Consider the following 12,630-nt stretch of genomic DNA (forward strand, 5'->3'; position numbering starts at 1 on the left):
GGCTGCGCCGTTGCGGGCGACGAACTGAGCAAGGCGGCGACGATGGCTGCTGGATGGAGACGCGAGGACTGCGGCTGCGGATGTCAGCGCTCCGGAGCTTGTCGGTGGCGTAGGAACGACGACGGGGCCGAGCAGAGGGAGCGTACAGGAGGGGCTCCAGAAGAAACTCCCCTTCGGGAGCGCGAGGAGAATTTCCTCTCCTTGGATCGTGTGCGCTAGGCAGAGCAGGAGGGGGATCGAGCGCTGCTCCTGGTTGGATCGGTCGCAACTTCGAGGAGGGGAAGGTGGTGGCTGCTGATCTGGAGCGGGGGAGATCCCGAGGAAGAGGAGGATGGAGGGAGTGGCGGCGGCAGAGAAAGGATGGATGGGACAAGCCTCCTAAAAACTAGGGTTAGGCTGTTTAAATAGCTAGGTGGACTAGCTTAAGGCAAAACGGGCCCTCCGATCAAAATTGAACGGTCGAGAAAAAGGCTGTGGAGAGTCCAACAAAGAAAACGGTGATGTTTTGTAGATGTTTGGGGATGATCCGAATCCAACGGTGACAACAACCCGGGTCGGGTTCGGGGAAGTTCCGGACGCGCGAGAGGGGTCTATGCACTGCGCAAGGAGGGGTTCGGTGGTTGTGCAGAGAGGGTCAAACGGTCAGACAAGAGAGAATCGAAAATCCGGTTAGACTCAGAATGGTCAACGAACGCAAGGGGGGACGCGGAAACTACGAGCGGATGCAAGTTTGAAAAACAATGACGGCAACAGAGTGCCGATGCAATGCGAATGATGCGATGAAGAATGCGACAACAAAATAAATAACAGAGCTGGCACGCAAAACATGGAACGCATCTGGAGCATCGGTCTCGGGGCGTTACATCCGTATCGTAAAACGCGATGAATCCTTCTCTCTGATTTTTTTCTCCCCGAAAGTGAATATATGGAGTTGGAGTTGAGGTCGATGGAGCGTCAGGGGGCCCACGAGGTAGGGGCGCGCCCCCCACCCTCGTGGACTGGGTGTGGGCCCCCTGACGTGGATTTTTCTTCCAGTATTTTTAATATTTTCCAAAAAGATGTTCCGTGGAGTTTCAGGGCATTCCGAGAACTTTTGTTTCTGCACATAAATAACACCATGGAAAGTCTCCTGAAAACAGCGTCAGTCCGGGTTAGTTCCATTCAAATAATGCAAGTTAGAGTTCAAAACAAGGGCAAAAGTGTTTGGAAAAGTAGATATGATGGAGACGTATCACCGCGGAAGATGTTCGCAAGGCTTTATTTGATATTGGGGACTTGAAAGCTCCAGGACCAGATGGACTCCATGCTATCTTCTATAAAAGGTTCTGGCCCATGCTAGGGGAAGACCTAATTGAGGAGGTTCTGAAAGCAATCAATACATGTACTATCCCGAATGGTTGGAATGATACTGCAATCATGATGATTCCTAAGATTAACACACCAGAAAAGGTATCCCAATTTAGGCCGATCAGCTTATGTAATGTGGTATACAAAATAATTGCAAAAATGGTGGCCTCTCGATTGAAGACCCTTCTACCAGAAATTATTAGTCCAACATAGAGTGATTTTGTACCAGGTAGATTGATAACGGATAATATTTTAGTGGCCTACGAATGTTTTCACACAATCAAGAATAAAAGAGAGGGTAGAGAGGGCTTGTGTGCTATCAAGCTTGACATGCACAAAGCTTACGATAGAGTCGAATGGGCTTTTCTGAAGGAAATTATGCTGAAATTGGGTTTCCGCCGAGAGTGGGTTAATTTGATTATGCAATGCGTCACAACAGTAGGATACAAAGTAAGGATAAATGCAGAGGAAAGTGAGAGTTTTAAGCCTACTAGAGGGTTGAGACAGGGGGACCCGCTATCACCATACCTATTTCTGCTGTGCACAGAAGGGTTGAATGCCTTACTCTCGCATGCTGAGGAGAACGGGAACATATCAGGAGTTAAAGTCTGTAGAGACGCCCCACCAGTAACTAACCTACTCTTTGCGGATGACTCGTTGATCTTGATGAAAGCCAACCAACATAATGCGGCGGCCCTGAAATCAGCACTAGATTTATATTGTGCGGCGTCGGGACAGCTGGTTAGCGTGGAAAAGTCTAGTATTTTCTTTAGCCCCAATACAAAGGTAGAGGTCAGAGAACACTTGTGTACAATGCTCAATATAATGACGAAGGCCCTGAATGACAAATACTTTGGCTTGCCAGCAAATGTGGGCGTTGATAAAACAGATTGCTTTAAATTTCTAATTGAACGTATTGTTAAGAAAATTAGTGGTTGGAAGGAAAAACTACTATCTGCCGGGGGGGGGGAGATCCTGCTCAAGGCTGTGATCCAAGCCATACCTACCTATGCAATGTCGGTCTTTAAAATTCCTAAAAAAATTGTAAAGGAATCATTGACGCGATAGCGCATTTCTGGTGGGGAGACGAGGAGAACCAGAGGAGGATGCACTGGATGGCCTGGTGGAAAATGTGTGTACCAAAAACCCAAGGAGGAATGGGATTCCGTGATATCCACTGTTTCAACCTGGCCCTGCTGGCCAAACAGGCATGGCGTCTCCTTGATAACCCTGATTCCTTGTGTGCCACTATTCTAAGGGCCAAGTGCTACCCTGATGGCGATCTGCTGAATTCCAAGCCAAAGCATGGTGCTTCCTTCACCTGGCAAAGCATTATGGCAGGCGTTACTACTCTGAAACGTGGCTATATTTGGCGAGTGGGAAATGGACATAACATCAATATTTGGGAAGATGCATGGATCCCAAATTGTGCCACTAGGAAGATTGTGACTCCTAGGGGGGACAATTGTTATCAAGAGTGGTTGATTTGATTGAACCTGTTTCAAATAATTGGGATGAGGACCTGATTAGACAAACTATGTGGCCCATTGATGCTCAACGGGTTCTTTCAATCCGACTTTCGCAACGTAACATGTCAGATTTCATTGCTTGGAGTTATACAAAAAATGGTATGTTCTCGGTACGGTCTGCTTATTCCGTGGAGTAGAACGATCAGTATGGGAGTAAACTAAAACACTCTAACGGGATGGGAGAACCACACCTAACCCTATTTGGTGTCAGATATGGAAGTTATCCTGTCCGGCAAAAGTCAAAAAAATTATATGGCGTACGTTACATGGCACCCTCCCATGCCGGGCAACACTTGCTAATAGACACATGAAGGTCTCGCCCCTTTGTCCTACTTGCTCTCAGAGTGTAGAAGACACGAAGCACATGCTTTTCCTATGTACTAAAGCAAAGGAGGTTTGGAAGAGGCTAGGAATAGATGAGATTATTGATAGAGCTTGTGAGGTTGATCGTGCTGGAGAGGCAATATTGGAATACCTTGTAGTTCTCCCAAATCAAGATTTGTGTATTATGGGGTACCAAAATGTACGAGAAATGATAGCTATTTCAGCTTGGTATCTATGGTGGGAGAGACGGAAATTAGTGCACAAGGAAACAACTCAGAATGCAACTCAGATATCAATGGGGATCATAGCCCTCACATACAATTTTGTAAATGCATCATCTTCAAAGGCGTCCATGAAAAAGGGGGGTTGGCATTGTCCCCCTAGGGGTTTCATGAAACTCAATGTTGACGCCTCTTTTGACAAGGACATGCTGAAGGGTACGATGGGAGCGGTTTTGCGAGACGACAAAGGTAGGTTTATTGCAGGAGGAAATGGAAAGATTGACCATTGCGTGGATGTTCTGATGGCTGAAGCTTTAGCTCTCAAATTTGGACTAACACTAGCGCAAAGGGCAGGGTGCAATCGCCTAATCATCAACTCAGATAATCTAGAGGTGATTGAGACCATGCAGGACGGAGGACAGTCAACGGGTGCGGTGGCGGCAATTTTCGATGACTGCTTCCACTACGCATGTGATTTCATCATGACTAGATTCGAACATTGTAATAGAGAGGCAAATAGAGTAGCACATGAACTTGCTAGATTAGCTAGATTTTCTTCAACTTTGGATTGGTTCGAGGAGCCTATCAATGAAATTGTACTCATCCTCACAAACGATGTATTGGTTATTTCTAACGAATAAAGTTTCATTTTATTTCAAAAAAATGTTCAGCTTATATCCTTATGTGCAAATCCCGTATTGTTATCAATCCACCAAAAAGGGGAGATTGTAAGGGCATATTTCTCCCTATGTGGTTTTGGTGATTGGTGACATTACATTTGCGGACTAATCGTGTGCATTGAGCATTTCAGATATCTCATGTCTAGGCACAAGACAATTCGGTGCCCCTCGGAGCCTATCGAAGATGGCGGTTGTCTATGTTTCTTTTCGGTGGATTTGAGTCGTAGGAAAGCCGTACTATTAAAAGAGGGTCCGCTTCGGAAAGGTTTGAGCACCCTAGACGGTTGAGGTCACCGCGGAGCCATATTCTATTGTGGTGAAGCTTCGTGGTGTCGTTGGGAGCCTCCGATTAAGTTGTGGAGATTGCCCCAACCTTATTTGTAAAGGTGAGATCGCCGCCTCCAAGGGCACCAATAGTGGAATCACGGCATCTCGCAGTGTGTGAGGGCATGAGGAGAATACGGTGGCCCTAGCGGCTTCTTGGGGAGCATTGTGCCTCCACACCGCTCCAATGGAGACGTACTTCCTCTCAAAGGAAAGGAACTTCGGTAGCACATCCTCGTCTCCACTGGCTTCACTCTTGGTTATCTCTTACCTTTACTTGTGCAAGCTTATATTGTGTTGTATCCCTTGCTTGCTTGTGTGCTTGTTGTTGTTGCATCATATAGGTTGTTCACCTAGTCGCATATCTAGACAACCTATTTTGATGCAAAGTTTAATTTGGTTAAGAAAAGCTAAAAAATGTTAGTTGCCTATTCACTCCCCCCCCCTCCTCTAGTCAACTATATCGATCCTTTCATCAAGGTCATGAATGCCTAACCCGCCTTGGTCTTTGGGACGGCAAACCACACTTCATTTAGCCAGCCGATATTTCTTTCTCTCACTATCTCCTTGCCAAAAGAATCTTGATCGGAAGTAATCCAATCTATGTAAAACTCCTTTCAGCAATTGGAAGAAGGAAATCATATATAGTACCATGTTACTTAGTACTGAATTTATAAGGATCAACCTCCCACCCAGAGATGATCAGAATTTATGAGGACTAACTCCTAGTAGAGTTGTTGTGTAGCTCTCCAGAAAATTTGAGGTACGTTGGATCTTTTTCCTTGTACCGGACTGTGAATTATACTTACAAACAATCAAATCTTGGCCGATTTTTTCCGAAAGAACTATAGCCCCATTAACGGTTTGATCTCCAGCCTCTAGGATCTACTATGCATGTATATGGCGCCATCTAACTCCAAAAGACACAACCATGTCGAGAGATCAGAGGCTGAGTCACCGAGACGAGACCGTACATGTCCACTGGCCACCACAACGACACAGTTACAAATTGTATTATCTATATTTGATGGAAATATTCTTGTTAACACGCATCCAAATGTTTATTAGTATATTTATATTAAAGGGCTTCGGATTATAGTTTCGCCCCGGGCCTCCAAAATCTCAGGACCGGCCCTGCATCTACCCTTGTGTTGAGATCAAGAGGATTCCACTCCAACCTTTGATCCTTATCTCTAGCATCCCCAAATTCCTTTCCACTCAAAATCCCTCTCATACCACAGCCAAAATATGTGAGAGTATTTGAGTGTTGAGAAGACTAATTTTTGAAGCATAAGAGTAAGGAGTTCATCATCAACAACAACATTTATTAGAGCAACTCTAGCTGACCCCGCAAAAGCCGCAAACCCACAAAATTCCGGCGACTATACGGGCTCTGCCCAATTTTCTGGCCAGAACAGAGCCCGTATACTTGCCCGGCCCAGAAAAATTTTTAACGCGGCCCGCAAACCGCCTGCCCCGACCAGTATATCTACGGGTTCGCAGTGCGTTTGCGGGTCGAAACCCTATCCCCTCGTCGCCGCCGAGCTCCGCAATTCCCCACTCCCCTCCTCACATTTCTCGCCACCAGCGAGTCCCTTCCGCCTCCAGCCACCATGCGGGGCCGCATGTGGACCTCCGGCCGCAGCTCCGGGAGCAGCTCCGGCGGGGGCGGCGACCCCGAGCGCGAGCGGCGTGTCCGCTCGGACAGCGCGGGGCGAGGAAGTGGACCAACTGCGGCCTCTCGCTGCCGCCGAGCTTTCGCGTCCGCGAGATGGACGAATACGACCGTCGGCATGGCCGTATGCCGTCCTCGGCCATGGGCTCGTCCTCCGCAACGAGATCTTCCCACACCGCGAGCTCCTCCTATTCCGGCGCGGGCCTTCTCCCCGTGCAGAGGGAGTGGTCGGAGGAGCCAGAGGAGATCGAGGTCGTCCCCATCAAGCAGGAGCCCGAGGAGCTCGAGAGCCGCGGAGTCGTCGGGCCGGAGGACTTCGTCACCGATGTCGACGCGGTCGCGGCCGCCATTGCCGAGCGGAGCTTGCGCGAGGAGGCGGAGCGCCGACGCCACCACGAGGAGCTCGAAGACCTCGTGTTCTAGCAGGCGGTCGCGGCCAACCTCGCCGCCAAGGAGAAGGACGACGAGTGGCGGCGCATCCGCGAGGAGCAGAGGGAGAAGTGCATCGACCTCGGTAGCTCCGACGAGGTGGATTGAGCTCCTCCACGGCGTCGTCCATGGCCGCGAGCTCGCCGCCGCCTCTAGTACTAGTACTGATGTTGTATGTAGTATGAACTAGTGTTTGTAGTGTTTGATCGTGTAATATATGTAGTATGTGATGAACTACTATGGCGCAATTTCTCCCGAGAAACTGTTTTTCAAATTATGCAGTTTCATCTACGGTTTCTGATCGGCCACGCTTGTTCTCGACCCGCAAACGAGATCTTCATCAAACTGCAAACGCGTTTTGCGGGTCGGGATTTTGCAGGGTCTGCTAGAGTTGCTCTTACCTTTTGGAGAGTGATGTCTCCTAAATTGGTTAAGTGTCACTTGGGAGCCTCCAAGTTTGTGGAGTTGAACCAAGAAGTTTATAAGGGCAAGGAGATCGCCTACTTCGTGAAAATCTACCTCGAGTGGGGCTAGTCCTTCATCGACGTAAGCCATGATGGCATAGACAAGATTGCTTCTTCGTGGACCCTTCATGGGTAGAGCTCTCCATGGGTTTGTGCAGTCGTTATCCTCCGTGGGTTGAAGTCTTCATCAACATGGATGTACGATAGCACCACCTATCAAAAACACGCCAAAAGAATCACCTTGTCTTCATTGTGTTTGATCATCTCCAAACTCTACCCTTACTTTCTTGCACTTCCATGTCATTTACTTTTCGTTGTCCATACTCTAGATATGCATGTGTAGATTGTATTGTTTGTCACTTAACTTATGCTAAAATCTGCCTAAATGTTAAGAAAACTAAAAATTGAACTTTGACCCCATAACTATGCAGTCTCATATTGGACTACCAAAATATGAACCAGATCGAGGGAGGGGTGAGTTTCGGGCGATTAGGGATATTTTCTCCCATTGCAACGTATAGGTATGTTTGTTAGTCACAAATTAAGAAGTACCCCTTGTAAAGGTTACTCCTCACCTTCTCTAATGCCGGCAAGTGACACACTGCATGTGCTGCAAGGAGTTTTCCTTTTTCCATGGATTCACTTTTTCATAATAGATTATCTCTTAAGCCACAAGTCAAAATCTCGAGCCGTTTTTATCATTGGATTCCCTGCGTCCATGTTATTAGGTTTCAATGTTAAAAAATCACGAAAACCCAAAAAAAAGTGAAAAAATGGAAGAAAAAAAACAAAAGCCGGAAGGAAAAAAATCCTGAAACCCGAAAGTAGAATTGTGCCTTCACTTTTTCTGGAAGCATTGTGTGTGCTTTTCCGGAGCACGGTTGTGCGTAGAAGCACAGGCTATGCTTTACTATTTTTTGGAAAAGAACGGTCCCCTTTTGGGAAGTAAGGGTCATGCTTCTGGCAGAAAACCCGGGTATGCTTTTCCATTTTCAAGGGGGCACATGTGCTTCCCGCAAAAAAACATTGCTTTCATCCTTTTCTGTCAAAACCTAAAGAAGACCAAACAAAAACCGAAGAGCCTAAAAAACCAAGGAAATCAGATAAAACCCCAAAACTGTGCAGACCAAACAAAAACCAAAGAGCCTAAATTCAAAAAAAAAATCAAATAAAACCCAAAAACGCGTGCAGAAACAGGAAAAATTCATGCTCCAGTTGTGTGCATCCCGCACACGAGAGTTGCGGCGCGCCAGGGAAGTGACCGCTGTAGAAGGTAACAGTTAAATAGTTGCTCTCACCAACTGGCTTTCCTGGGAGCTTAGAGTTTTTAGGAATTCAGATAAAGCACAGAGAGAAAAAATGCAAGTCCTGACAACGGATTTAATATCACATCGACTCTTCCAGCTAATAATAAGGTTCTGTGCTCCAAAAACACCACCAACATCTACACACCTACAGTTTGTACCTGCAAACGACCACTGGACTAATAGAATATGTTATACGACGCGACAGGTCAGAACTAACGATCAACACACAAAAGACGCAGCAGGTGATCTCCATTCCCGTGGTTGATGCCAAAATGGGCCTTTCGCCCCTTCCAAATCAACGCCAGGTGCATCTGGTCTGTTCAAGAAACACAACAGCGAGCACACATGTGTAATCTAAGGTTTCCAGAAAAGTTCAGGGTTCACCTATCTAGTTCCGGTAACTATGTTCCTCGTCGAAGATTATAAAGCTGCGGTTCCATGAGTTGTGCTCAGGGTATGCGCTGCCATAATCGGAGGTTGGATGCCAGTTACTGTTGGAGGCCTTGAATTCTTTCTCAGCCTCCACCTCCGCGAATGTCACACGTTTGCCACTCATCTTCGGTTGACGTTCATTTGAATCTTTCCCCTCCTGCTCTTTTCGATCTTTCAGTGATTTCTTCAGCTCTTTCCAGTCTTCCAATGACTGCTTTAGTTCTTTTGAATCTTTCAGTGCCTTTTTCTGTTCTTCGGAGCATTTCGGTGCCTTCTTCTGCTCTTTTGAATCCTTCAACGCCTTCGAGGCTTTTGTATCTTTTGATGCCTTTGCTTTTTTAAACTCCTTCAGCGATTTTAATTCTTTCAACCCTTTCCACAATTCCAGACTGTGTAGATGACTTGCCAACCTACAGTACACGATACCAGACATCAGAACAATAGCCTACTTGCCATTTTGAAACAGCAACTAGTGCACTGTTTAGCTAAGAGCATACGAAACAAAACCATCAAGGTTTAGCCTTAAAACAAAGCATACTGAGATATCAATCAAGAACCAGTGGCAGTCAGTTGTAAACCCCAATGAAATTTAAACCAGGCAGTACATTAGATATCACAACATCTGAATACGCAGCAAAATTCAGATTCTAATTTTTTTCAAAAGGAGTCTGTAATTGGCCTTACCTTTGACCCCAAGTACAAAACTGGAAACCAATGACATGAATTGGCATGTGAGCAGCATGAAATTCAAAGTAGTAATTTACATGATCAATTAGTGCATGAAACCAGGGTATACAGAACTATGTGTAGGTTGATGTACCTTGTCTGCCAATTTCTTCAGTGCTTCAGGTCCATTTTCTTCAATGTACTTATCAAGTGCTGTGATGAAGTCGTCTGAATTACAGAAAAGACCCTTTTTCTGAGGGACATACCAAATGTTAATCATATGATTCCTAACAAACACAGGCCTCACATAATTTTGGTACACATAGGCTGCACCACTGAAGTAGGGCAAGACCAGCCAGGAAATGAAGATCAACTTCATGGAGGACCAAAAGGGAAGCCTGCAAAACTCAAATATGGCAAGACCATGGGGATTTTAGGGTCAGTATACCATGATTACTGATAATAAACTTGTGCGAGCTAAAAAAAGGGATTTCGAGTAAGAATGAGTTAGTAGGTTCAGTTAAGATGAAAAAATGGCACTTTATGCTTAATATTATGTTGGAGAACCACTATGTCGCAAATCGTGTAATAATTCTGAACCATGCTATTTAGAACAGAGGTACTAAACCTTTTGGACAGCAATAACTATAAAACTGTGAAACACTTGAAAGTCTCTCTTTTTTCTATGGAAAGCACTTCCAAAGTGAAAGTAGATCGTTAGCCAGTCCTATGCAATATAGATTTGAATTATAGTTTCTGTTACCACAATTAGTTTTAAATTTTTGTAGCCAATTAATCATCAAGATGTGAAACCCTGATTTATGGTGGGCACGCAATTTCTCAGCCTTGAAGCGAAATGCTTATCTTATAAACTAAAATGCACTAAAATTTCTACATGTTAATTTGAATACTTCATACTGTGAATAAACATGATGCTGACACATACCTTTACTAAACCAAAGAGCCCTAACATTTACTGCTCAAGATGCTTGACATTACAAAAGAACATCAAAATTGCAGTACCCCTTACCATTCAATAATTGATGTGAATGTCAGCTCGAAGAGTGTTATTAATGAATATAACACCCAATATGTGAGCCATTGCTGATCATCCACAGAGGATTTGGTTTCAATTGCCTTAACTGAAGCATACCTGTAATAGCCCTAAATTACATTTGCACTTATAACACAAATATGAAATGGACTTGTTGCAACAAACTAAAAAGGACAGGCAACTTACAAAGGATAAGCTAGTGCAACCAAAGGCCTGCAAGACAAAGGTAACAAAGGATTAATTTGAACGCAAATTAAAATAAAGACTGTACTAAGAGCAATAATAGGCATACAAGCAAGGTAAAGACATAAAAAGGATGATTCAAGTTGGATGAACTCTACAATCAGAACAAACATATAGGAGTAGTAATTTAACAACCAGTATTTCCAGTCTACTTGGGTCAAGTTGGATGTGCGCGCAAGCCAGTAATGTCTCCTTGCGTTAACAAATTACAGTGTCCTGCTAAAAAACACTCCCCAGTAGAGCACTCCCATATTTTATTTTCTAATATGATGAATCACGATCTAGTAAATCATATTACCTCCGTCCCAAAATAGTTGTCTTAGATTTCTCTAGATACTGATGTATCTAACACTAAAACGTGTCTAGATACCTCACAAATCTGAGTCAACTAATCCGGGACAGAGGAAGTACAAAAACACCAGGGAAATGTACCGAGCCATCATTCAACATGTGACCTAGCCACATATAAAGGGATCTGGAATGTGAAACAGCTGACAAAAAAGATGGACAAGACCAGACAACGAAAAACTAATCTTCACAATGAGAATGGACCGAGCAACCTACAATCGCACGCACTAGCAAAACTACACATAAATCCAAAAGCAAAACCTTATGTAAAGGACTGCAAAATGTGAGGATCCCACACAAAGTAACAAGACTCTACAGCTTACTTGCACATTCAGACTAAAGGCTTAGCGATCTGAATTGAGGTAAGGCCAAGACGCCAACGCATGCATCATAGAGGAGCTTTTGGTTCTGGCAGGCATTAACATCCAGAAAATGTTCGGATTATATCATCAGGGATGTTCCTCTTACACGAATGATACCGGATGAGACTTCAGCCCCAAAAGTGAAAAAGATGAGTAACACCCTCGAGTCCTAATGAACTCAGCAAGACGAAAAAAATATCACCAAGACATCTCACGATTACCAAGTGCCAACAGGGCATTGGTGCCGGCGCCATTTCAGGAACAAAGAAAAGAAGGGCGTAATAAGAGCCCAAAATAAATGCAGAAAATGGCGCATGGAAAGGGGAAAACACTGACCCTGCAAGAACATCGAAGTTCTTGGCGAGAACCTTGAGCAAAGATCTGGAGCCCATGCCTCTCCCTCGTAGCTCGAATGGGCGCACTCCGAGCTTCTGGAAGCGTGGAGCCGTATCCGCAGGAGACGGGGATGGAGATGGCAATGGACTCTAGGTTCTTCAAACCTCCGTTTTTTTTCCTCTTGTTCCCACCCTTTGGTGCTTTTGGAGTCTCGAGGGGAGCAAAAACTGGAGAGGAAAGGAAAGCGTGCTAGTAGTGCCGGTGGAGAAGACTAGACGGAGACGGAAACGAGACGAGACGACGAAACGGCGCAGAGCATATCTAATCGGCGTAGGCACGCGTACAGAGAGAACTTAATTTTTTCCACGCCCGTGCGTTGTCACGGAAAAAATATTTATATTAACATAATAAGACAATCATATGGGACAAATCTTGATGCAAAATAAATAAAGAATATTTTGATTATACAAAATGCAATTGTTTTATTATTTATTAAACTGGTGAAATAGGTACTAAGAGATTTATTTGTCTATATAGACAGGGGATTTATTCTTATTTATTTAGTTATGAAAGAGGTCTAACCGGCATCTGAAAAATAATTCATTTATGGACTCTAAATTTATTGCTACTAGTAGAATGCTCGTGCGTTGCCATGAGCTTTTTAGCTTTTTTAGCAATGGAGATATCTTACATTGGTGTATAAAACTCGGTGAACTATTGGTTCCTTCCAACGAAATTGACCCGGCCCTTGTTGAAGTATTCTTTTTGAACATCAACATAATCTATATCCATCTCTCTCATACCCGCAAAAAAAAGTATTATCATGTGCAACATATATACGAGGAAGAATAATTATTTGTATGCATCTCATCGTGTAAAACAGGATGAC

The 12,630-nt window shown here is 44.6% G+C and overlaps 1 pseudogene; it reads right to left on the minus strand.

Annotated features, from left to right (window-relative positions):
* Positions 1 to 8,532: 8,532 nt before the first annotated feature.
* On the minus strand, positions 8,533 to 12,022 carry LOC123096807 (HVA22-like protein a; annotated as a pseudogene).
* Between the last annotated feature and the right edge of the window lie 608 nt (positions 12,023 to 12,630).

This window comes from Triticum aestivum, chromosome 4D (genome assembly GCF_018294505.1).
Source record: "Triticum aestivum cultivar Chinese Spring chromosome 4D, IWGSC CS RefSeq v2.1, whole genome shotgun sequence".
NCBI lineage: Eukaryota > Viridiplantae > Streptophyta > Magnoliopsida > Poales > Poaceae > Triticum > Triticum aestivum.